The 26,454-nt window shown below is 36.9% G+C and overlaps 1 protein-coding gene and 1 pseudogene across 3 annotated transcripts in view; one reads left to right on the top strand and one right to left on the bottom strand.

The window, feature by feature from the left end:
- MBD5 (methyl-CpG binding domain protein 5) overlaps positions 1–26,454 on the bottom strand; it is a 548,850-nt gene that overhangs the window by 162,405 nt on the left and 359,991 nt on the right. For all 3 annotated transcript variants that reach the window (XM_030917008.1, XM_030917009.1, XM_010358052.2), the window contains one exon: positions 13,376–13,498. The gene's annotated coding sequence lies outside the window, so the exon portion shown is untranslated. The remainder of the gene's footprint in view (positions 1–13,375; positions 13,499–26,454) is intronic.
- Positions 1–26,454, top strand: part of LOC104658121 — an 83,519-nt pseudogene that overhangs the window by 25,481 nt on the left and 31,584 nt on the right.

The raw sequence follows: 26,454 nt of genomic DNA, 5'->3' as shown, positions 1-26,454 counted from the left end.
AGACATCCCCCACTAGGGGCAGTCTGACACCCCACACCTCACAGGGTGGAGTACACCCCTGAGAGGAAGCTTCCAAAGTAAGAATCAGACAGGTACACTCGCTGTTCAGCAATATTCTATCTTCTGCAACCTCTGCTGCTGATACCCAGGCAAAAAAGGGTCTGGAGTGGACCTCAAGCAATCTCCAACAGACCTATAGCTGAGGGTCCTGACTGTCACAAGGAAAACTATCAAACAGGAAGGACACCTATACCAAAACCCCATCAGTACGTCACCATCATCAAAGACCAGAGACAGATAAAACCACAAAGATGGGGAAAAAGCAGGGCAGAAAAGCCGGAAATTCAAAAAATAAGAGCGCATCTCCCCCTGCAAAGGAGCACAGCCCATCGCCAGCAACGGATCAAAGCTGGTCAGAGAATGACTTTGACGAGATGAGAGAAGAAGGCTTCTCAGAGCTAAAGGAGGAATTATGTACCCAGCGCAAAGAAACTAAAAATCTTGAAAAAAGAGTGGAAGAATTGACAGCTAGACTAATTAATGCAGAGAAGGTCATAAACGAAATGACAGAGATGAAAACCATGACACGAGAAATACGTGACAAATGCACAAGCTTCAGTAACTGACTCGATCAACTGGAAGAAAGAGTATCAGCGATTGAGGATCAAATGAATGAAATGAAGCGAGAAGAAAAACCAAAAGAAAAAAGAAGACAAAGAAATAAACAAAGCCTGCAAGAAGTATGGGATTATGTAAAAAGACCAAATCTATGTCTGATTGGGGTGCCTGAAAGTGAGGGGAAAAATGGAACCAAGTTGGAAAACACTCTTCAGGATATCATCCAGGAGAACTTCCCCAACCTAGTAGGGCAGGCCAACATTCAAATTCAGGAAATACAGAGAACGCCACAAAGATACTGCTCCAGAAGAGCAACTCCAAGACACATAATTGCCAGATTCACCAAAGTTGAAATGAAGGAAAAAATCTTAAGGGCAGCCAGAGAGAAAGGTCAGGTTACCCACAAAGGGAAGCCCATCAGACTAAGAGCAGATCTCTCGGCAGAAACTCTACAAGCCAGAAGAGAGTGGGGGCCAATATTCAACATTCTTCAAGAAAATAATTTTAAACCCAGAATTTCATATCCAGCCAAACTAAGTTTCATAAGTGAAGGAGAAATAAAATCCTTTACAGATAAGCAAATGCTTAGAGATTTTGTCACCACCAGGCCTGCCTTACAAGAGACCCTGAAGGAAGCCCTAAACATGGAAAGGAACAACCGGTACCAGCCATTGCAAAAAATTGCCAAAATGTAAAGACCATCGAGGCTAGGAAGAAACTGCATCAACTAACGAGCAAAATAACCAGTTAATATCATAATGGCAGGATCAAGTTCACACATAACAATATTAACCTTAAATGTTAATGGACTAAATGCTCCAATTAAAAGACACAGACTGGCAAACTGGATAAAGAGTCAAGACCCATCAGTCTGCTGTATTCAGGAGACCCATCTCACATGCAGAGACATACATAGGCTCAAAATAAAGGGATAGAGGAAGATCCACCAAGCAAATGGAGAACAAAAAAAAGCAGGGGTTGCAATCCTAGTCTCTGATAAAACAGACTTTAAACCATCAAAGATCAAAAGAGACAAAGAAGGCCATTACATAATGGTAAAGGGATCAATTCAACAGGAAGAGCTAACTCTCCTAAATATATATGCACCCAATACAGGAGCACCCAGATTCATCAAGCAAGTCCTTAGAGACTTACAAAGAGACATAGACTCCCATACAATAATAATGGGAGACTTCAACACTCCACTGTCAACATTAGACAGATCAACGAGACAGAAAGTTAACAAGGATATCCAGGAATTGAACTCATCTCTGCACCAAGTGGACCTAATAGACATCTATAGAACTCTCCACCCCAAATCAACAGAATATACATTCTTCTCAGCACCACATCGCACTTATTCCAAAATTGACCACATCATTGGAAGTAAAGCACTCCTCAGCAAATGTAAAAGAACAGAAATTATAACAAACTGTCTCTCAGACCACAGTGCAATCAAACTAGAACTCAGGACTAAGAAACTCAATCAAAACCGCTCAAATACACGGAAACTGAACAACCTGCTCCTGAATGACTACTGGGTACATAACGAAATGAAGGCAGAAATAAAGATGTTCTTTGAAACCAACGAGAACAAAGATACAACATACCAGAATCTCTGGGACACATTTAAAGCAGTGTGTAGAGGGAAATTTATAGCACTCAATGCCCACAAGAGAAAGCAGGAAAGATCTAAAATTGACACTCTAACATCACAATTAAAAGAACTAGAGAGGCAAGAGCAAACACATTCAAAAGCTAGCAGAAGGCAAGAAATAACTAAGATCAGAGCACAACTGAAGGAGATAGAGACACAAAAAACCCTCCAAAAAATCAATGAACCCAGGAGTTGGTTTTTTGAAAAGATCAACAAAATTGACAGACTGCTAGCAAGACTAATAAAGAAGAAAAGAGAGAGGAATCAAATAGATGCAATAAAAAATGATAAAGGGGATATCACCACCGACCCCACAGAAATACAAACTACCATCAGAGAATACTATAAACACCTCTATGCAAATCAACTAGAAAATCTAGAAGAAATGGATAATTTCCTGGACACTTACACTCTCCCAAGACTAAACCAGGAAGAAGTTGAATCCCTGAATAGACCAATAGCAGGCTCTGAAATTGAGGCAACAATTAATAGCCTACCCACAAAAAAAAGTCCAGGACCAGATGGATTCACAGCTGAATTCTACCTGAGGTACAAGGAGGAGCTGGTACCATTCCTTCTGAAACTTTTCCAATCAATAGAAAAAGAGGGAATCCTCCCTAACTCATTTTATGAGGCCAACATCATCCTGATACCAAAGCCTGGCAGAGACACAACAAAAAAAGAGAATTTTAGACCAATATCCCTGATGAACATCGATGCAAAAATCCTCAGTAAAATACTGGCAAACCGGATTCAGCAGCACATCAAAACGCTTATCCACCATGATCAAGTGGGCTTCATCCCTGGGATGCAAGGCTGGTTCAACATTCGCAAATCAATAAATGTAATCCAGCATATAAACAGAACCAAAGACAAGAACCACATGATTATCTCAATAGATGCAGAAAAGGCTTTTGACAAAATTCAATAGCCCTTCATGCTAAAAACCCTCAATAAATTCGGTATTGATGGAACGCACCTCAAAACAATAAGAGCTATTTATGACAAACCCACAGCTAATATCATACTGAATGGGCAAAAACTGGACAAATTCCCTTTGAAAACTGGCACAAGACAGGGATGCCATCTCTCACCACTCCTATTCAACATACTGTTGGAAGTTCTGGCTAGGGCAATCAGGCAAGAGAAAGAAATCAAGGGTATTCAGTTAGGAAAAGAAGAAGTTAAATTGTCCCTGTTTGCAGATGACATGATTGTATATTTAGAAAACCCCATCGTCTCAGTCCAAAATCTCCTTTAGCTGGTAAGCAACTTCAGCAAAGTCTCAGGATACAAAATTAATGTGCAAAAATCACAAGCATTCTTATACACCAGTAACAGACAAGCAGAGAGCCAAATCAGGAATGAACTTCCATTCACAATTGCTTCAAAGAGAATAAAATCCCTAGGAATCCAATTTACAAGGGATATAAAGGACCTCTTCAAGGAGAACTACAAACCACTGCTCAGTGAAATCAAAGAGGACACAAACAAATGGAAGAACATACCATGCTCATGGATAGGAAGAATCAATATCGTGAAAATGGCCATACTGCCCAAGGTTATTTATAGATTCAATGCCATCCCCATCAAGCTACCAATGAGTTTCTTCACAGAATTGGAACAAACTGCTTTAAAGTTCATATGGAACCAAAAAAGAGCCCGCATTGCCAAGACAATCCTAAGTCAAAAGGACAAAGCTGGAGGCGACACGCTACCTGACTTCAAACTATACTACAAGGCTACAGTAACCAAAACAGCATGGTACAGGTACCAAAACAGAGATATAGACCAATGGAACAGAACAGAGCCCTCAGAAATAATACCACACATCTACAGCCATCTGATCTTTGACAAACCTGAGAGAAACAAGAAATGGGGAAAGGATTCCCTATTTAATAAATGGTGCTGGGAAAATTGGCTAGCCATAAGTAGAAAGCTGAAACTGGATCCTTTCCTTACTCCTTATACGAAGATTAATTCAAGATGGATTAGAGACTTAAATGTTAGACCTAATACCATAAAAACCCTAGAAGAAAACCTAGGTAGTACCATTCAGGACATAGGCATGGGCAAGGACTTCATGTCTAAAACACCAAAAGCAACGGCAGCAAAAGCCAAAATTGACAAATGGGATCTCATTAAAGTAAAGAGCTTCTGCACAGCAAAAGAAACTACCATCAGAGTGAACAGGCAACCTACAGAATGGGAGAAAAGTTTTGCAATCTACTCATCTGACAAAGGGCTAATATCTACAAAGAACTCAAACAAATATACAAGAAAAAAACAAACAACCCCATCAAAAAGTGGGCAAAGGATATGAACAGACATTTCTCAAAAGAAGACATTCATACAGCCAACAGACACATGAAAAAATGCTCATCATTACTGGCCATCAGAGAAATGCAAATCAAAACCACAATGAGATACCATCTCACACCAGTTAGAACGGCAATCATTAAAAAATCAGGAAACAACAGGTGTTGGAGAGGATGTGGAGAAATAGGAACACTTTTACACTGTTGGTGGGATTGTAAACTAGTTCAACCATTATGGAAAACAGTATGGCAATTCCTCAAGGATCTAGAACTAGATGTACCATATGACCCAGCCATCCCACTACTGGGTATATATCCAAAGGATTATAAATTATTCTACTACAAAGACACATGCACACGTATGTTTATTGCGGCACTATTCACAATAGCAAAGACTTGGAATCAACCCAAATGTCCATCTGGGACAGACTGGATTAAGAAAATGTGGCACATATACACCATGGAATACTATACAGCCATAAAAAGGATGAGTTTGCGTCCTTTGTAGGGACATGGATGCAGCTGGAAACCATCATTCTTAGCAAACTATCACAAGAAGCGAAAACCAAACACCACATGTTCTCACTCATAGGTGGGAACTGAACAATGAGATCACTTGGACTAGGGAAGGGGAACATCACACACTGGGGCCTATCATGGGGAGGGGGGAGGGGGGAGGGATTGCATTGGGGAGTTATACATGATATAAATGATGAATTGATGGGTGCTGACGAGTTGATGGGTGCAGCACACCAACATGGCACAAGTATACATATGTAACAAACCTGCACGTTATGCACATGTACCCTAGAACTTAAAGTACAATAAAAATAAAATAATAAAAAAAAAAAAAAAAAGAAAAACTGAAAGGTCTCATTAAGGAAATTTGCAGCCTGATTTGACTCTAGCTTATCCCCTGGTTTTCCGAGACTATTGCATTCTAAACTTATTTTTGCACTTATAAAAATTATTTTGATTTTTCAAGTAAAAGCTGGCTTATAAAAACTGTATTGCAAAATTCTGAGTTTACTGAACTATTGCCCATTATCACTGCATTTCCTATCCCCTTTAATGACTATATATCTAGTTGCATGAATTATGCAATGTAATCCTTAGGCATTTTTGTTATCAGAATATCTTTTTATAAATTAGTAAAGAAGGCCAGCACTCAGAACACATTGACTGTTGCTGTAGGTTTTAATGCTTAGTGCAGCTGCTATGTAATGGTGCACATGAATTAAAAAATGAAGTCATGAGGGCAGAAGAACGGATGTTCAAAAATGAATTTGCAAGTTTAGTTCTAAATAGCAATCACAATTTTAGCTTGAGGCTTTTCTGGGGAGAGTGAATAATGATTAGGTGAGATTATAGGCCCCAAGCAAGGCCTGAGGACATTGGTGCTCAGAGCCAGTCATTTATCCTCAAAAAATGGTCCTTAGGTTGTGGAGGCATTGTTTGAAATACTAGGAAGAATCAAACCTGTGTCTGTCACTTTTTCCCAAGGGTCTTCTCAGGATTCTGAAGCTCTAGTGATAAGATAAATGTTTACTTAAACAAAAGCCTTGGTAGGCTTTTACTGTTACCTTATGTTATTTTTACTGTTCTGGGTTTATATTTTTATTTACCTGCAGAAGGAATTACATGTGAAAATTGTAACCCCAAAATCACTATTGAAAATTGTGTTCTACTATGTTAAGTGCCTATTCAAGGGAAGTAAGATAAGATTTAAGAGAATAAATTTTCCCTCTCATTTTTATTAGATTTTCATGGCAAATTTGAATTTCAGAGAATCCTGACTTATTGTGTATTGCCAAAAATATTCTTTTAGCCAGATCTAATCATGCAAAATTATGAACTGGTTAGTGTGGCTATTTTGAAAGCCCTGAAGTCTTGAATTCATGGGTAATTATGTATTTTTATTTACCAGAACCTCAGTTTCCTGCTGTCATTATATTAATACTGTTTTCTTCTCTGTCATTAAAATGTTGTGACTTAAGTTGTGTGAATGACACCCACTTTTTAAAAACATATTTACATAATAAATAGTAAAGGGGGGAATTTAACAAATCAAAAAATTTACTTAACTCACTCAATTTATAGAGTAACGATGATGATGATAGTAATAAAAATAGTAGTGCAGTAGTAATGATCTGATAATATGAAGAACAGGCTTTAAATAGGGCTTACTGTATACCAACACTATTCTGACTCATATATTAATTCGTAACGCCATCATTATCCATTATCCCCATTTTACAAATGAGAAACTGAGTCAATAAGAAACTCAATGAGATTAAATAGCATCGGTAAATCTAGGATCAGAAAATTGGACTAATACGTACCCTACTTATAGAAACTTAGAATTTAGAGCAGTGCTTTTTAACTACTGAGACCTTTTTTTCACCCTTTGAAATCTATTCTTCTATTTTCCTTGATAAAATATAAAATCTCATGGTTTCTATTTCATTTTTAGAATAAATTAAATATAATAACAAAATAAATGAAAACAATAATATAGGGCTCAGATTTTTTTTTAAGCTACCCCTCCTTCCTCCTGTTTCTAGTTGAGCCTGACTAGTTTGAAATTATATTCATTCTGTTAATTCAGCAAATAATTATTGAAGCCCTACTATTTGTCAAACATTATTCTAGGGCTGTTATGTACACTGAAAGCAAACCAGTTCTGAACTGTGAGCAACATAGGAAAACCAGACAACTTTTGGTGACTTCTAAAGTCTCCCCAAAATGTAAAACCCAAGTTCGAATGCAAGAACAAAAAACCCACAACAGAGCTATGTGGATATTGCTCACAGTGTTGGAATGTCTATACCAGCAACCCCTTCTGTTAACACAAATAAAAACAATTGAATTTACTTAAATTGAAATTCTTATTAGAACTATTTATCACTGTCATGTTAACTATTACTTAGTATGTTTACATTTGCAAGACTACTCTCAAAAACTTTCTTAATTATTCCACGACACCAAGCCTATAATTTATGCAGCAGCCATTTATTCTGTATGACTTCATTGAATGGCCACTGTGTAACAAAATTAGCCAGGGCATATAAACCTTTATTTGAAAATACTGGACATGAGAAGTCTTCACAGATGTATTCTAATTTAAAGTGAGTTGAAATGTATAGGAGGATCAGCCAAAGTCCAACTAGTTTGAGGAAGAGTTAACCAGGGATAGCTCTTGCAAGAGGGAGGAATTGTCCTTGCCGATTTGTAGCCACTGTTTGTGCAATCTAGATTTTATCAAGAGGGAAGGAGAGGAACAGGTACAAGCTGAAGTTGTGTGCAAAAAGGTTTGGGGAGGAACAACCACTGGATAAAAGGGCATGAGAGAGTCACAGTGAAAGATGACCAGTCCTCCAGGGTCTAATATCACTCCCTACAAGGCACTGTGCTTTGTGCTGGGGATACAGTGTTAAACAAGGTAGGCTCAGTTCCTGACTTCCTTAAATACAGAATTATACAATTACTTATTTTACTTTCATAGTACAAGGTGACGGGCTTGCATGTATCAGGGGATTTCACATAATCTGGAAGAATAAGACAAAGCTTCCCTAAACAAGGGGCATTTTCATTGAAACCTGAGGGATGGGCCATAGATACTTCTGCCATCATGGGCCCCTTCTAACATAAAAAATAAAACTAAAAATTATATTTTGCAACTTGCATGAAAAAAGATGAATATGTTAGTTAATACTGTATATTGAAATGTTTTCTTTTACCTAGAAATCCTTTGTTTTCTGATTTTAAAATAAATTTAAACATTTTTGTGGACCACTTAAAATTTTGTGAACCCTAGGCACTGTGCTTACTGTGCCTTTTGGATAAGTCGGCATAGGAGGTGGGGAAGTTTGGGCCAAGAACATTTTGGATAGAGAGAATAGCATATAGAGAAGTTTCTAGGGGCTTAATTGCTCAGGGAATTAAAAGGCTAGAGCGGGGAGAGCAGGAGAGGATGGCACGAGGGAGGTTGGTGAGGCATGCCATATTAAAATAATTGAATTCTTATAGAGGCCATTTTAAAATAGTAAATTAAATAACACTAATCCAATGCTGATTTTCTTTTTTAAAGACAAGATCTCACTCTGTTGCCCAGACTGGAGTGCAATGGTGCAGTCATGGCTCACTACAGCCTAAACTCCTCGGCTCAAGCCATCCGCCCATCTTAGCCTATGAATAGCTAGAATTATAGGCACACACCACAATGCCCAGTTAATTTTTCTTTTCAGAGACAGGGTCTATGTTGCCCAGGCTTAATGCTGATGTCTGATATAACATAAGTATATTGTAAAGGAAGTCAGTGATTTCAGCCAAACTATGGCAGATGTAAAGAAATAGGTTAGGCAAAATTCCATCTAAAGTCAGTATATACATTGAAATAGTGACAGAAAATCATATAATGCCTGGGATTTGCTTCAGAATAATACAGGAAGTATAAATGAAACAAGATTAGCCATGAATTCTCAATTAATGAAGCCATATTTGAGGTACACAGGGGTTCATTTTATTATCCTGTCAACTCCTCTGTTTCTGGCTTTCCATAATAGTTTTTATTTAAAAATAAAGCCAAGATATAAAGAAACATCAAAACCCAGAAGCCATGGGTTTTGATAAAGATGATAGATTTAAGCTCATAAAAATGATAACATTATATAACAAAAATAAAGCACACAAAACATTAAAAATAAAAAAGAAGACATAATTGTGATATATGTAATTTATAGATTTAATATTCTTAATATGATTATGATTCTTATCAATCTAGAAAAAATTCAAAGACCCCACCCACAAGAAAAATTGGGCATGGCTCATGAATGGGACATTCATAAAAGAACTTAAAATTCAAGTAAAAATATAAAAAGATACTCATGCTCAGTAGTAATCACACATATGAAAATTAAAATGCCATATACTTTTCTTGTATCAGATTTTGTAAAAAACAAAGTTAATGTCAAATGTTGACAAAACTATAGAGAAAGTGACATTCCCATTCTGTCAAACACTGTTGGTAGAAATGTAAATTGGTATAACCTTTCAATTTGTTTACTATTTGATCTACCAATTCCATTCTTAAGAATATATCATAATCTAGCATTTTCCAAAGTGTATAGTGGGATGTTGACAGATGTTATTTGTGTTTGTGTAAGTCTAAACTTAATTTTAAATGTAAATTTATCAAATGTCATTTAAAAAATTTCCCTTTTTAAAGTTTTTCCATTGCTGCTGCTGCTGCTTTTTTTTTTTTTTTTTTAATAGAGTTTATTTTTCAGAGCAGTTTTAGTTTCATAGCAAAATGGAGTGGAAAGTACAGAGACTCCCATATACCCCTTGCCTCCTGTGATGGTTAATACTGAGTATCAACTTGATTGGATTGAAGAATACAAAGTATTAATTCTGGGCGTGTCTGTGTGGTGTTGCCAAAAGAGATTAACATTTGAGTCAGTGGGCTGGAGAAGGCACATCCACCCTTAATCTGGATGGGCACAATCTCATCAGCTTCCAGCAAATGTAAAAGCAGGCAGAAAAATGTGAAAAGGAGAGACAGGCCTAGCCTCCAAGCCTACATCTTTCTCCTGTGCTAGATGCTTCCTGCCCTTGAACATCGGACTTCAAGTTCTTCAGTTTTGGGACTCAGAGTGGCTCTCCTTGCTTCTCAGCTTGCAGACAGCCTACTGTGGGACCTTGTGATCCTGTAAGTTAATACTTAATAAACTTCCCTTTATGTGTGTGTATATATATACACACACATATATGTATATAGATATGTATATATACATATATGTATCATATAGCTATACATAGATGTATCTATATATACATATCCATATATACATATCTGTATACATAGATATACATATATAGATATACATAGATACGTATATATCTGTATATATACACAAAACACTGCTAGGAATCATAGACGATAGAAACAAATATATATATGTGTATGTGTGTGTGTGTATATATATACACAAAACACTGCTAGGAATCATAGACAATAGAAAGAAATATATATATCCTATTAGTTCTGTTTCTCTAAGAGAACCCTGACTAAAACATCTCCACACTGCCTCCCTCATTATCGACATCTTGAAGGCATATGTTATCTTAAGAATGCATTCCATGGTTAAATAAGTTTGATTTCTACAACCTTGGTATACGATAATACTATACACTAGGACATACATCTCTAAGATAGTGAATAAGTCTTTCCTTATGTTCTATAACACTTACTTTTAGAAATTATCTTAAAAAATCATCAGATATGAGTACATATCACTTAAGTCATGTTTAACACAAAGAAAACTGGAAGTATTCTATATATTTAATAAGAGGAAGGTGGTTACATGATTCATGTTATAACCTTAAATTGGAATTTAAGGTGGATGATATTTACTGGCATAAAAGTTGCTGCAAAAGGATGATATATTCTATACCTTGAAAACACTAAAGACTCCACGAAAAGGCTCCTGGAAGTTATAAATGACTTTAGCACAGTTTCAGTATACAAAAATCAGTAGCATTTCTGTACACCAATAATGTTCAAGCTGAGAGCCAAATGAAGAACATAATCCCATTTACAATAGTCACACACACATTCACAAACCTGGGAATACATCTAACTAAGGAGGTGAAAGATATCTACAAGGAGAACTACAAAGCACTGCTAGGAATCACAGATGACACAAACAAATGAAAAAAACATTACATGCTCATGGATTGGAAAAATCAATATTGTTAAAAGGGCCATACTGCTCAAAGCAATCTACAGATTAAACGCTATTGCTATCAAACTATCAATGTCATTTTTCACAGAATTGGAAAAAAACTATTCTAAAATTCCTATGGAACCAAAAAAGAGCCTGAGTAGCCAATGCAAATCCAAAGCAAAAGAACAAAGCTGAAAGCATCACGTTACTCAACTTCAAACCATACTATAATGCTTCTGTAACCAAAAGAGCATGGTACTGGTGCAAGAACAGATGCATAGACCAATGGAACAGAATAGATAACCCAGAAATAAAGCCACACACCTACAGCCATCTAATCTTTGACAAAGTTGACAAAATTAAGCAATGGGGAAAGGACTCCCTATTCAATAGCTTGCTAGCCACATGCAGAAGAATGAAATTGGATCACTACTTTTCACCATATACAAAAATTAACTAAAAATGGATTAAAGATTTAGATGTAAGACCTCAAACTATAAGAATGGTAGAAAAAAAAAACCAGTAAACGCCATTCTGAACATGGGCCTTAGGAAAGAATTTATGACTAAGTTCTCAAAAGCAACTGCAACAAAACAAAAATTGGCAATTGGGACCTAATTAAACTAAATAGCTTCTGCATGGCGAAAGAAATTGTCAACAGAGTAAACAGACAATTCACAGAATGGGCTAAAATATTTGCAAACTATGCAACCAATAATTGTCTTATATCCAGAATCTATAAGGAACTTAAACAATTGAACAAGCAAAAAACTAACAGCCCTATTAAAAATTGGGCAAAAGGCATGAACAGACACTTTTCAAAAGAAGATATACAAGAGGCCAACAAACATAAGAAAAAGTGCTCATCATCACTAATCATCAGAGAAATGCAAATCAAAACCATAATTAGATACCTTCTCACACCAGTCAGAGTGGCTATTATTAAAAAGTCAAAAAACAACAGATGTTGGTGAGCCTGTGGAGAAAAGGGAATGCTTATATACTGTTGGCGGGAATTTAAATTAGTTCAGCCACTGTGGAAAGCAGTCTGGAGATCTCTTAAAGAACTTAAAACAGAATTACCATTCAACCCAGTAATCACATTACTTGGCACACATCCAAAAGCAAACAAATTGTTCTACCAAAAAGACACATGCCTTCACAATATTAAGCACTATTCTTAATAGTAAAGTCATGGAATCTACATAGGTACCCATCAATGGTGGACTGGATAAAGAAAATGTGGTACATATACACCATGGAATACCATGCAGCCATAAAAAAAGAATGAACTCATGTCTCTGCAGCAACCTGGATGCAGCTGGAGGCCATTATCCTAAGCAAATTAACACAGGAACAGAAAACCAATTATTACATGTTCTCACATATAAGTGGGAGTTAAACATCAGGTACTCATGGCCATAAAGATAGCAACAATAGACAACAGGGACTACTAGAGGGGAAAGGGTGGAAGGGGGAGCAAGAGTTGAAAAACTGACTGCTAGGCACTATGCTCAGTACCTGCGTGAAGAGATCATCTATACCATAAACTTCAGCATCACGCAGTATACCCAGTTAACAAATCTGCACATGTACCCCCTGAATCTAAAATAAAAGTGGAGGGGAAAAAAAGAAATAAAACTTTTCAAAAGGCTGGAATAAACCGCTAAGTAAAAGAAGCAGGATAGGGAAACACCATTTAAGCTCTATGGTGTCTAGTCAAAATTACTGTAACTATATAAATCCACATATTATACATAATACACATATATAAAAATAAATTTAGGAAGATAAAATATGAAGAACAGTTACCTCAAGGTAGTAGGATAACTATATTTTTCTGTATTACCTTTTTTTTTAAAAAAAGTAAATATATATTAATTTTCCAAAAGAAATAATTTTTAGAGGCAATGTGTTTAAGTATCCTAATTTTGGAGAAATACAGCATTTTAAACTATAGATGTCAGGCACTTTCCATATTTAATAAAAAGTAACTCTGCAGGCAAAAACTACAATTGTATGAAGAATCTGTGAAGAGAAACCATGATGCCTACCTTCTGGAGAGAAGTGACGAAAACATAACAAGCGTTGTGTGTGACTCAGCAGCGTAAAGGAGGCAGTTAATTTCCAGATGCTCTATGTCTTTACAAGTCCCTATAAGGGAGTACCTCTTCTCTCTGGAACAGAAATAACATTGAGTATAAACATTTATTTAAAGGCTGGTTTTCAAAATCAATAATAGTATTGTTGGCATTTTTTCACTTCCAAACATCAATGAATGTTTGCCAAAGAACTAGAAGAATCAAGGTATTAGTATCTTCATCCTTCAGAAATACTGTGATTAACTACCAGAAATAATTAAAGCAAATGTTATATACTTTATTTTCATATGTTTAATAATCAGAATATATTTAATAAATTAAAAAGTATTGATAAAAATAGTAGTATAATTTTGTGTATCTACTATCTACCAGACACAATGCTAGATCCTTTATATCTCATTTAATCCTCTCAACATCTTTTTATTTGATATTTATTCAAATAAATAAATATTTATTCAACAATATTTACTGCGGGAAACACTGGAGATATAATGGTGATCACTATCATGATACAAGATAGTCATTAACATTCCCACATTAAAATGAGGTAATTGAGGCTCTGGGATTTAATATTAAATAGCTTAACTTCAAACCTACTCTTTCTATTATAGCCCAATTAAAAGGAGTTTGCCAGTCTTATTACCATCACCACTAAATAAACTCCAAACCTTTTAAGTTAAAATGGAAAATACCAAAAAATACCAAAAAATCCCCAACAACTCATCTAAATGTAGTATAAAATATATAGAAAATATCTATATAAAGCCTTTATAATTGGCAATATCACCTAATTTAATCTTCACTCAATCTCATGATATAGGTGTTAGTACTACCATTTTGTAGATGAGAACACTGTCTTAGAAATGTTCACCTTAAATCTGGGTCTGCCTAATTCTAATGCTTAAACATCTCAAAAGGAGAATAAGAAAAGAAAAACTTACATTAAAATGGAGAAAGCAACAAAGAAGTAAGAAAAACAACTCATTTAAGCCGCCTGATATATGCATACACATGCAAAACACACACAGTGTCACACACCTGTATGGACTGTGGTACTGCCATTCAAACACCCATCATTATCTGGTAAAAGAGTACTGGGGTGGGAGGAGGATGACAGGGCAAAGCAACTAACAAGGAGGAGAAGTTGAATGAAAATCATCCTCAAATACAGATTGTAGCTATACAGGCTGCTTACTTTCAAGAGGGGTCTTACAGAAAAATAGCAGGAAATACTACCACTTCCTTGCTTATGACCTTAGGAAAGTTACTTATCTTCTCTGGGCTACAGTTTCCTATCTATAAATGAGGATAGTAACAGTATCCAACTAATAGAGGTGTTATAAGGATTAACATTCACAAAGTATCTAAAGTATCATTTTCAATAATAAATGCTATATATATGTGTGTGTGTGTGTGTGTGTGTGTGTGTGTGTGTGTGTGTGTGTGGTTTAAAATAAGTATCCGAGTGGGGTTAATTATATTAACAGAGCCCCTTCATGCAATATATTACTCTCAGTTATATTTTATGTCTGTTAACATCTCAAGTAATCCTCACTTCAACCCTATGAGGTAGATATTATTGCCACTTGGCTTTTAGTTTCAAAAGGCAGAAACTTGATTTTATCAACTCCCCCAATCATTAGAAACTCATCAACTTAAAAGGGAAATTTTTTGTTGTTGTTCCAAAATGATAGCCAATGAATTGGATAAAACACTATTTATCGATATCAAGTTTATCTTAAGTACCAAACCACCAAGAAATTACTTCATTACTATAAAATTAAAACATGGAGAATTGAAAATTCAAATTAGTAGTCTAATCAAGCCATAGTAGTCTGCTTGTCTACTGTGTTAAAAATTTCCTTTTACATGATATGATACCTTGAGAAGGCACACCATCACCAGTATAGTATTTTCATGAAGAATATCTAACCTAAATTTAACAATAAAACATTTCACAACTATCTAAACATTTCTAAACTATCTAAACTAAAGTGACATCTTGCAAACAATTGGCCCAGGCTAATAAAAAAAAGTCAATGAGATTAGAGCCCAAAGGCTAGAACTTCACGTCCCACTGGGGATAGGCAAGTAATGTGTTTACCCTCTGGCATGAAGGTATTGGGAAGCCTCATAGAGATTTGAAATTTCACTTGAGAACCCTGGCTTGTCTTAAGGACTGTTTGTTAGTTTGTTAAAGATTTTAAAAGAGTTTTTAGGCAGAATGGAAGGAGTTGCTGAGAATAAACAGCCAGGGAATAAAGGATTCTGAAGGGAGACAGGGACTCAAATCAGTGTTGAGATGTTGGTGAGTAGAAGAACTGATACAGAGAAAAAAGGGAAGGAGAAAAAACTCTGAACCCTGGGAATTATACAGTCTCTGGAAATTACACAGCAGGTATAGTTATGCACAAATAATCTGCTGATGTGGGGAGGAAATATCAGTACTTACCTGTTTTCTATAAAAATAAAAAAAAAGATTATATAAATAATATAGATTAACACTAGTACCTTTAAAGTATATTTTTATTGAGGATAGACAATAAATTTTAAATTTTATTTATTTATTATTATTATTTTTATACAGTATGTGACCAAAATGTTTGGTGATCATTGTTCACAGGAACGAAAGAAAGACTTTCAGGTGTTGGTAGGTACTAGGACATTTGTTCCTGCTCTTAGGGATGAGGGAGACAGGGCAGTGCTTGGATGGCCTTCTGCTGAGGGGCCAGAGTTGACTGTGTGTTGTACTATTGTTAATCTGGAGGCATGATGTGGTCTGAAGCTCACATGAAAATGACAGATGAGTTCATTGAGATTCATCAAACTCTGCTCCATTTTCTTGCTTATTTATACAGAAATAAATGATACTTTGAGAATAAATGTGGAAAACATAGTCAAAGATAATGAAAACTCCTGGGTGAGAAACTTGAAGGACATGGGGGCAAAGCGAGGCCACTCACTTTGGAGACTTGAGGGCCTCTCACTTTGACCCATGTGGGTGAAAGAAAGCTGGGAAAGGGGAACAGCCTACCATATCCTTTTTGTGAAAAAAAAAATTGTTTTAGATCATGTATTGAGATGGTAGTGAGGAATGTGTTTCATCCAGAGGAAGACACGGCAGAAAAGGGGATGGAAGCACCTCTGCCTTCAGAATGCTATGTATGTCCAGTGCCAAGAATGAGCTTGAGATTTTAACACAGTCATCACAGAGACCTGATAGGCATGAGGTGTCTGTCCTTCTTCACACTGGGGTGTCTATATACAACCTGCGATCTGTCTCCTGTCCCCATCATCCCCAACTTAGCTCCTCTCCACGTTGTCACAAGTGCCTGCTCAAAAGTCCTCACTGGGTCCTGTCTGTGGAATCCAGCCCATTGGCATGGTTTGGTCAGCCCAAATTTGAATGTCTTTAGGCAGAACTCATACAATTCAGTTTGCCACAGGTCTATCATTTCACATCATATGCTTGTGTTTGTTTTCTGCCTGTCCCCTAAAGCTTTTGAATTCTGAAACACAGGAGGAAGTCCAGATTCACTGACCCAGCACACAAAGGCCTGCTCCTGTGTGTTTCTTCTGACTCATGTTTCATGGTAATATCCTCACAGGTGACTCAGATCTCTAAACTGTGTGCTTTGCAAAAACATAAAAAGTAATACATATATTTTGCTCATATGATGATCTCTGCTTTCCCTTTTTTGTCTGCTTATCTTTCAAGTCAGCTGAAATGTCATTTCCCCACTGACATGTCTTTCCTGAATCTTTGAGAGAGGACAGACATCTGCCTCTTTTGTGCTCCTTCTGGACTTTATATGGTCTTTATCATAGTATTTATAACATTTTACTGATTATTATGTACAAATGCCTAGAACCTGACACCATGCCTGCCATTTCATAGGTGGCCAATAAATGTTTTAAATGAGTTAAAAAAATGTCAACAACATGACAGACACAAAAGGCTGGGATTTTTTTTTTTTAAATTAAAGGAGATTAAGCAGATATAACAACTAAATACAATGTATGAACCTTGACAGGACCTTAGATCAGGAGGAAAAAGGCAGCTATAATTAATGGACAACTGGGAAATCTTAAATATTGATTAAAAGAATCTCTGTCAAAAACACATTGAAAAGTATCTTAGGTCATTTATTTCTTTAGACAAAATTATTCATTCATGCATTTATAATAATATTAAGTACCTATTCAGTGTAATAACCCTGCAGGTAAAAATTCTTGTAAGTAACAGAACCTAAAACACAGACTTGGCTTGGCCAAAAGGGTCAGGTGAAGGGTAGTGAGGACCCCTCTATCTCAGTCTGGCAAGTTAGCAAAATAACTAAACCATCATCTGTTACATTTCAGGACTCAGACCATCTGCCTACTGAAGTATTTTCCCTTCTAATGGAAGGGAAAAATTCAGACTGTTGGAGCAGGTTGGCTGCTTTATGCAGCCTTCAGTAAAGTCCTACAAGAAAGAACGGAAGGTCAGGAAGCAGTGAAGGAAAAAAAGATGTCTTTGCCAATAAGGCTACTTTTTATCTGTGGCTGAGAATAGGAGATCTGGACATTAGTAAGAGCGAAGAAGCCAAATTACAAATGCTTCATAATTATCTTGTATCTATTTTTTGAATAGGTTATTCACATGACATAGAATTTTAAAGATATAAAAAGAGAGTAAAAAATCTCTCTCCCAGTCTTGTCCCCCAGCCATCTGTTTTCTTCACTCCCCAGAGGCAACCCCATTACCACTTTCATATGTCCTTCCAGAGATGTTCAATGCACTGCCATACTACACATACATTTCCACAAATGAAGCAGGTTATGCATACTGTTCTATACCTTGCTTTCTTCATGTAAGATGTTTTGTCAACTGATCATATCAGCACATACAAAGCTGCCTTGTTATTTTAAGAGCATCACTGTATAAAGCTTACATGATAAAAACCATAGAGTAGACAAAAATGCAAGAGGATATAACCATTTTATTTTATATAAAGAATATGGCCATATTCTTTATATAAAAACATACCACTAAAAACCTAGAGTACCATTAAAAACATAGAGTACACAAGAATGCAAGAGAATGTATTAGATGTTTTCTCATGCAAATAAATAAGGTACTGGCTGCTAGGCAGGGAAGAGTTTGGAGGGGCTGTGATTAAGGTATCTGAGCACTGGGTACCAAAGACAAAGGCTAAGAAAGGTAGATGGGAAGATTTGTCTGAAGACATTTTTGAATCCTAAATATTCCATTGTATTGTGGCAGAGCATGTGAAAAGTTATTGAAGCTTCTATCATGAGAGGGGTGCAAAAGTGGCTAAGACTAAGCTGGAAGACATAAAGGAGACTGGGGTTTGAAGGGTAAGGAATACATGGTTCTCACAATTGGAAATTAGAGCAAGGACCATGGCAGTGGATCCAGTAAATGAAGTTCGGAGGCCAAGCAAGTGGAACTGACATAAGTAGATGCTGGCACATGGTACCAAAAGGCCAAGGGCCAAGCAGTTATTCAACAGAGGCCAGCAAGGACAGAAAAGAATATGCAGCCGGGCGCGGTGGCTCAAGCCTGTAATCCCAGCACTTTGGGAGGCCGAGACGGGTGGATCACGAGGTCAGGAGATCGAGAACATTCTGGCTAACACGGTGAAACCCCGTCTCTACTTAAAAAAATACAAAAAAAAAAAAAAACAACAACAACAAAAAAAACTAGCTGGGCGAGGTGGCGGGCGCCTGTAGTCCCAGTTACTCGGGAGGCTGAGGCAGGAGAATGGTGTAAACTTGGGAGGCGGAGCTTGCAGTGAGCTAAGATCCGGCCACTGCACTCCAGCCTGGGCGACAGAGCGAGACTCCGTCTCAAAAAAAAAAAAAAGAAAAGAAAAGAATATGCAAACCCATACACGTTGATGATGCCTTATGATATGTCAGTCTTCCTCAGGAACTTGAGGAAGAGTGAAAGGGAAGAAGAGGCCAGCTACGGTGGCTCATGTTTGCAATCCCAGCCCTTTGGGAGGCTGAGGTGGGAGAACTGCTTGAGTCCAGGAGTTCGACACCAGCCTAGGTGACATGGCAAAACCCTACCTCTACCATAAATACAAAAATTAGCCATGTGTGGTGGTGCACGCCTGTAGTCCCAGCTACAACAGAGGCTGACATGGGACGATGGCTTGAGCCCAGGAGATGGAGGTTGCAGTGAGCCAGGATTGAGCCTTTGTACTTCTGTCTGGGCAATAGAGCCAGACCCTGTCTCAAAAGAAAAGAAGAGTAGAAGGGATACAAATAAGAGAGAGGGGTAGAATCTTAGTTTAAAGCTGAAATCAATTTTAATTCAGAAATGACCAAGTAACTTCAAATTTATCTGTGGAAATGTTATTGGTGGGAGTACCAGGAAAAGACACTGAGATCAATCAATTTTTTAATATAGGCAAATAATGTTTTACAGATTTAAGATCAATAACTATGGCCAGGCACGGTGGCTCAAGCCTGTAATCCCAGCACTTTGGGAGGCCAAGGCGGGTGGTTCACAAGGTCAGGAGATTGAGACCATCCTGGCTAAGATGGTGAAACCCCATCTCTACTAAAAAATACAAAAAATTAGCTGGGTGTGGTGGCAGGTGCCTGTAGTCCCAGCTACTCAGGAGGCTGAGGCAGGAGAATGGTGTGAACCCAGGAGGCGGAGCTTGCAGTGAGCCGAGATTGCACTACTGCACTCCAGCCTGGGCGACACAGTGAGACTTCATCTCAAAAAAAAAAAAAAAAAAAAAAAAAAGATCAATAACTACAAAACTTAAACTTACACAGCCAGCTCTTAGGGGTGTTACAAGGATTCAATGACATGGGTGTGAGAAAATAGAATGGTGTGATTTTCTGATTACAATTTCTGATAGTAACCTTTCTTTGACTTTTCTCCAAGTTTGGGACCATATGTAGAACCCATGCATTCCACCTTATCTTATACAGATTCACTTCCAAAGAGCATTAACTTTGAAATAAATGAATCTTGAATTTGAATTCGACTTTTGTCATGCACTAGCTATATGAATTTGGGAAAATAACTTCTCTGAATCTTTGAGTCTTCATCCATAAAATATAGAAGTCAAAAATCATTTCATACATGTATTATGTAAGACAATAAAACATACAAAGCACATTGTCTGGTTCATGGTTGGTGGACCTATCTTCTTTCCCTAAACTTTATTTATTTATTTAGTATTTTATTATTATCACTCTTTTTCAAGACAGGGTCTCACTGTGTCACCTAGGCTGGAGAGCAGTGGTGCGATCATGGCTCATTTCAACTTTGACCTCTGGGCTCAAGTGATCCTCCCACTTCAGGTTCCTGAGTAGCCATGACCACAGGTGAGAGTCACCACGCGCAGCTAATTTTGTTTATTTTTGGTAGAGAAGAGGGCTCGCCATGTTGCCCTTGGTCTCAAATTCCTGGGTTCAAGTCATCCTCCTGCCTCTGCCTCCTAAAGGGCTAGGATTACAGGCATGCTCAGCCTTCCTTTAAAGTTTAAACTATGTTGCCTAGCTTTTAAAATTAATTGATTAATTTTTTGAGACAGGGTCTCGCTCTGTGCCCTAGGCTGGAGTGTAGTACTGGGATCTCGGCTCACTGCAATCTCTGCCTCCCAGGCTCAAGCCACCTTCTCACATAAGCCTCCTGAGTAGCTGGGACTACAGGCATGTGCCACCACACCTGGATAATTTTTGTAGAGATGGGGTCTCACTTTGTTGCCTAGGCTTGTCTTGAACTTCTGAGCTCAAGTGATCTGCCTGCCTTGGCCTATCAAAGTGCTAGGATTACAGGCATGAGCTACTGCACCTGGTCAGTTGCCTAGCTTTTGATTTGGAATATTTGATCATCTTATCATATGTCCTAACTAAAAGAGATTAAACTCTGTAATATATGACTCTTAGTTATCGCTCCTGGTTTACTGAGTAATAAACACCCTTACATGCAGTGAAGGAAGCATAATATAAGCATTTAAATATATAAACATTTAAATACAAAATATATGATACATAAACAGAAATCTCAAGTCTTACCCTGAGACTGAGTACAAGGGTTGGATATATAATTTTCCACTTTCTCCAAATAGATATTGTCATTTTAAAAGGTATTTGTCTCAAATCCAACAAATTTTAAAAAGAAGAAACTTCACAACAGATAATAAAAATCAACCGTATTATTCATTAAAGATGGTACATTGAACATATGTACTTAAATCTATCCCTTTCCAAAACCAAACTAAAATACAATTTTATGTTAAATATTTTATTAAAAAGCAAAAACAAGACTGGGTACAATGGCTCATGTCTGTAATCCCAGTGCTTTGGAAAGTCAACGTAAGGGGATCACTTGAGGCCAGGAGCTTGAGGCCAGCCTGGGGAACATAGCAAGACCTTGCCTCTAAAAATATAAAAAAAAGTAGTCAGGCTTAGTGGCACACACATGTAGTCTCAAATGCTTGTGGGGCTGAGGCAGGAGGATCACTTGAGCCCAAGGATTCCAGGTTGTAATGAGCTATGTTAGCACCACTGCACTTCAGCCTGGTGACAGAATGAGACCTTGTCTCTTAAAAAAAAACCAAAACAAATAAGAAAAAGGAGAATGAGAGATGAGTGACAGTAACCACAATTTGGAAGCTAGAAAGCAGGACTACTGCAAACTGACTTAGCAGACCCAAGCAAGCTGGTTCCTAAACCAGCAGCTGGTAATGATAAGCTAGGGAGCAATTTTGTACTACAATTTCCAAAAGACTTAGGAATTGGTGACAGCCAGTGCTTATGGAAGTAAGATAAAGATAAGACTATGAAAAAACTTGGTTAGAAATTTATTTAAGAATCAGATACTTTCTTTAGAGGAATAAAAGAATAGGTAGCAAAAATAAATAAATAAATAAACAAACAAACAAACAAATGAAGAAGACACTAAAAAGAATTAGATACTTTCTAATTAACTGCCACCATTCACAACCAGCCAAGTACTTTTCCCTCTCTCATCCTAGCAGACGACCAAAAGTTCACTCTTTGGCGTGAGTACAATAGAAGGTTCTTGAACTGGGGAATTTTTTTATTTTTGAGATGGCATCTTGCTCTGTTGTCCAGGCTGGAGTGCAGTGGTGTGATCTCAGCTCACTGCAACCTCCGCCTCCTGGGCTCAAGTGATCCTCCCACCTCAGCCTCCTAAGTAGCTGGGATCAAAGGTATGCACCACCATACCTGGCTAATTTATATATATATATATATTTTCAGTAGAGATGGGGTTTCACCATGTTGGCTGGGCTGATCTTGAACTCTTGACCTCAAGTGATCCACCTGCCTCGGCCTCCCAAAGTGCTGGGATTACAGGTGTGAGCTACCGTGCCCAGCCTTGAACTGAGGAATTTTGTAGGGTACTCTGTTAAAAAGGGGAAAACTGAATGAAATTTTATTTGCTGAATATGAGACTCTAAGTCCTCTTCTACTTGGTTCACACAATGCTAGCAGCCCATCTTATAGCCTCTAGGTAGGAAAGTGGAAGATACTTCTTTGGTGAATCTAACAGGCCCGAAAGAAAGAAGTTCAATAAAACATTAGGTTCCTGGATAAAACAGCAGTCAGATCTAGGAAATTCATAGTCATTAAGCCCCAATTATGTGTTATCGAGGTATCCACTTCCTTATTACCTTAACTATAAGGTGTCAGTCAAGGACCACTAGACTTCTGAGGAAAGTCCTTAACAGGAAAGATGGAGGGTAAAACAAACAGAAAATAAGACTCCTTAGGGACATAAACTTTCAAAGAAGTTTTTAACATGTAAGAGAAGAACTACATCCATGAAAGAAGAACAGATGGTCTAAACAAAAACAAAAGAACATTCAGGGAACAAGAAAGTACTACTGAGAGACAAAATGATGATAAAATTGAAGAACTCAATAGAAAGGTCAGATGTCCCAGCAAGTAAAGACACTAAGAAAACAAACATAGGAGAGAAAGGGCATGAATATTAGAAAATTAGTCTGGGAGGTTCAACATCCAAACAACAGAAGGAGAGAACCAAGAAAATACAAAAAAAAATTTCAAAAAAATAATTTATAAAAATTTTCTTGCACTAAAGAAGAATTGTCGGATTAAAAGGGCTCACTAGTACCTGGCTGAATGAATGAAAATAGGTCTCCAAAAGGGCATATCCTAATAAAATTTCAAATCTCTGATAGAAATAGAAAATCTTAATAGCTTCTAGAAACGAAAAATAGATAACACAGAAATCAGAATATCTTTCAACTTTTCAACACTGGAGGCTAAATGACAATGGAGGGAAGCCATAAAAAGTCAGAAAGAAAATGAATTACAATCCAGAATCCTATACTCAGGCACAATATCAATCAAATGTCAGTAAACAATAAAGACATATTCAGACAGGCAAGAGCAACTAAACAAGGAAAAGACATGAAAACTAGGAGATCCAACTCAAAACAGGGACAAAAATAAGCCTCAAGTTGATAGTGAAAAGGGATCTGTACTATGTGGGACACAGTTGTCAGCCAAATCAGAAGTAATTACATAGGGAACCAAGCAAATGACAATTATTAAGTTTAGGAAAAGCAGAGTTAGATACATGATATGGTTCAGCTAAGAACTGAGTTTATATCATTATAATAACATGCACAATTGAATACTAAACTTACCAAAATCTTTATATAACTATATAGAAATGATGGTGTGCTTGTGGCAGTAGGGTAGGAGATCATAAAGAGATCTAAGTTTATAGCTTGCATAGTAAGGATTTAGTAGATTATCTGTGAAACTGAAAAAAAAAATCAAGAAGTAGAAACATAATCATGTGATTTAGAGATATTCTGTTTTATAATTACAAAAGATACAGTTAAAAAAGAATTTGCAAATTTCTTCTTTCTTATTTTAGTACTTGGAATATAGTGTGAGATTTTTTATTTCTAGATTTTATTGTATCTTCTATCACATAAATGCATTGTTTGACCATTATAAAATGCAAGTGTTTTTTGAGTGATTTCAAGAATTTGGCTTAAAAATTGATTGCTACAATGTATTATTTGTACTAAGAAGTAACTTGACCCAAAACACCCTGTATGTTTGCTTAGGGTATTTTTTTTCAGTGTCTGAAAGTAAAAGGCATTCCTGTCACAACTGTAAATAAACTTATCCTAAATGTGTTAAAACATATTCTTGGGCACTCTATTTGTATATCTTTCATGCCTTGAAAATCTGAAGGTTAATCCAAACTCACATGTCTTAGCATATTTAAGAAAAAAAACTACTTTTAATATCAGCCTTTTAAATTTCATGAAGATTTTGGTGAGGAATAACAGTACATACTTCAAGCATTGACAAAACTTTGAAAGTTTCCTTCTATAAAATGGGAAATACTCAATATCTAAATCCACATCAGGCATGAGCAATCAGTATTTAACATTGGCTGTTTTGTGTTTTGTATTAATAATGTTCAAAATGCAAGCATAACATTTAATCTTTGTCCACATGGTTTTACAAAAGCAAATCTTAAATTACCAAAAAAAAAAAAAAAAAAAAAAAAAAGAAAATGATTGCATCTGGGGATTGGAAAATGACGGAAGGAAGTTTAGAGCAGGCGACTGCTGTTGCAAATCTTGTATGACTACTTAATTTTTAAAATAATTTGATGTGTAACTTTGATAAATTAAAAAAGCATACAATTAATTTTAATAGTCTGTGGAAATTTAGTAGGCATTTATAAATTCTTAAGTGTGCTGCATATGAATTGCTGTGTCATACAACTTTAGAGAAGAAATTTCTAGAAAACAGGTATTGTACCAGACAAGTATCTGCCATGGAAGCCAGCATATGGCAGATATGTAAACATCACTACTTTACTTGGTAACCACGACAAAAACAGGCACTACTGTGGGTAGGAGCATAGGTTCTAGACTAGATTCAAATCCTGGCTCTATTTCTTTCTAGTTACATAATCCTGGATAAGACATTAAACCTCTTTTTGCTTAAGCTCCCTTATCTGTAAAATCTTCATTTCATAGGAATGTGGTGATTGTCAAATGATATATGAACAGTAATCAGCAAAATGCCTGAGACATAGTAAGTAGCTAATACTTGCTAGCTATTTTTATTTAGTATTCCAAAATTCCTAACTTGGGATCGTAAGGATCATGTCCACTACACCTCTTCCTATTCCTCCACACTCATCTTGGGACATTTTATTTCACACAAATGTCTTGTTCAACCACCCCACATAGATCAAACTCACTTATCTCCCTAAAGACAATCATGCCTGATGAACTACAAAACATAGACTAGAAATAGATGTCATACCTGAAACCACGTCTCTTTTCTTTTCCATCCCTGTTTTCCTTGAAGGAATCTACAGCAGGATTTGTAATGAGAAGACCTAGGTTTGAGTAGGTCATTCAGCCTGAGTATCCATTTTCTCGTCTGTAAAGTGGAGATGACTGCATCTGCTGGAGTGGATGTTGTTGTTTGACTTCTCACCATTCTTTCCTGCTACTTCTGGTAGCTGTATATGGATTTTCCTTTGGAAATTTTACCCCAGCTCTAGAGATGTGTCTAGCTGCCAAAGTCAATCAGCATATCCTTCTCTCTCTCTCTGTCTACAGTGATGGGTCCAGAGATTGGCATTTAGCCAGATCACGGCCAGTGATGCTCAAAACTGTCAGGGCTACCAAGACTGGAGTTAACAATGCCGCTAATCCAGAGAGAAACAGCTGGGAGTCTCATATCAGCCTATCTGAACATTCCATCCTATGACCCAACATACCCTTTTTTGGCCTAAGGCAGAGAGAGAGAGAGAGAGAGAGAGAGAGAGAGAGAGAGAGAGAGAGACAGAGAGAGAGAGAGTGTGTGTGTGTGTGTATGGCAGGAGGGCTTAAGGCAGTGTGTGTGTGTGGTGGGGGGAATGTTCTTACTTACAACCAAAGGAGTCTTAACTCTTGCGTACCTTATAGGTATTATCTCCAACGTTTCTGGGATTAACTGACATGATAAATATAAAAGTATTT

Source organism: Rhinopithecus roxellana, chromosome 14, assembly GCF_007565055.1.
Source record: "Rhinopithecus roxellana isolate Shanxi Qingling chromosome 14, ASM756505v1, whole genome shotgun sequence".
NCBI lineage: Eukaryota > Metazoa > Chordata > Mammalia > Primates > Cercopithecidae > Rhinopithecus > Rhinopithecus roxellana.
Note: the sequence above shows the minus strand (reverse complement) of the source record. Positions and strands in the feature narration are given on the sequence as shown.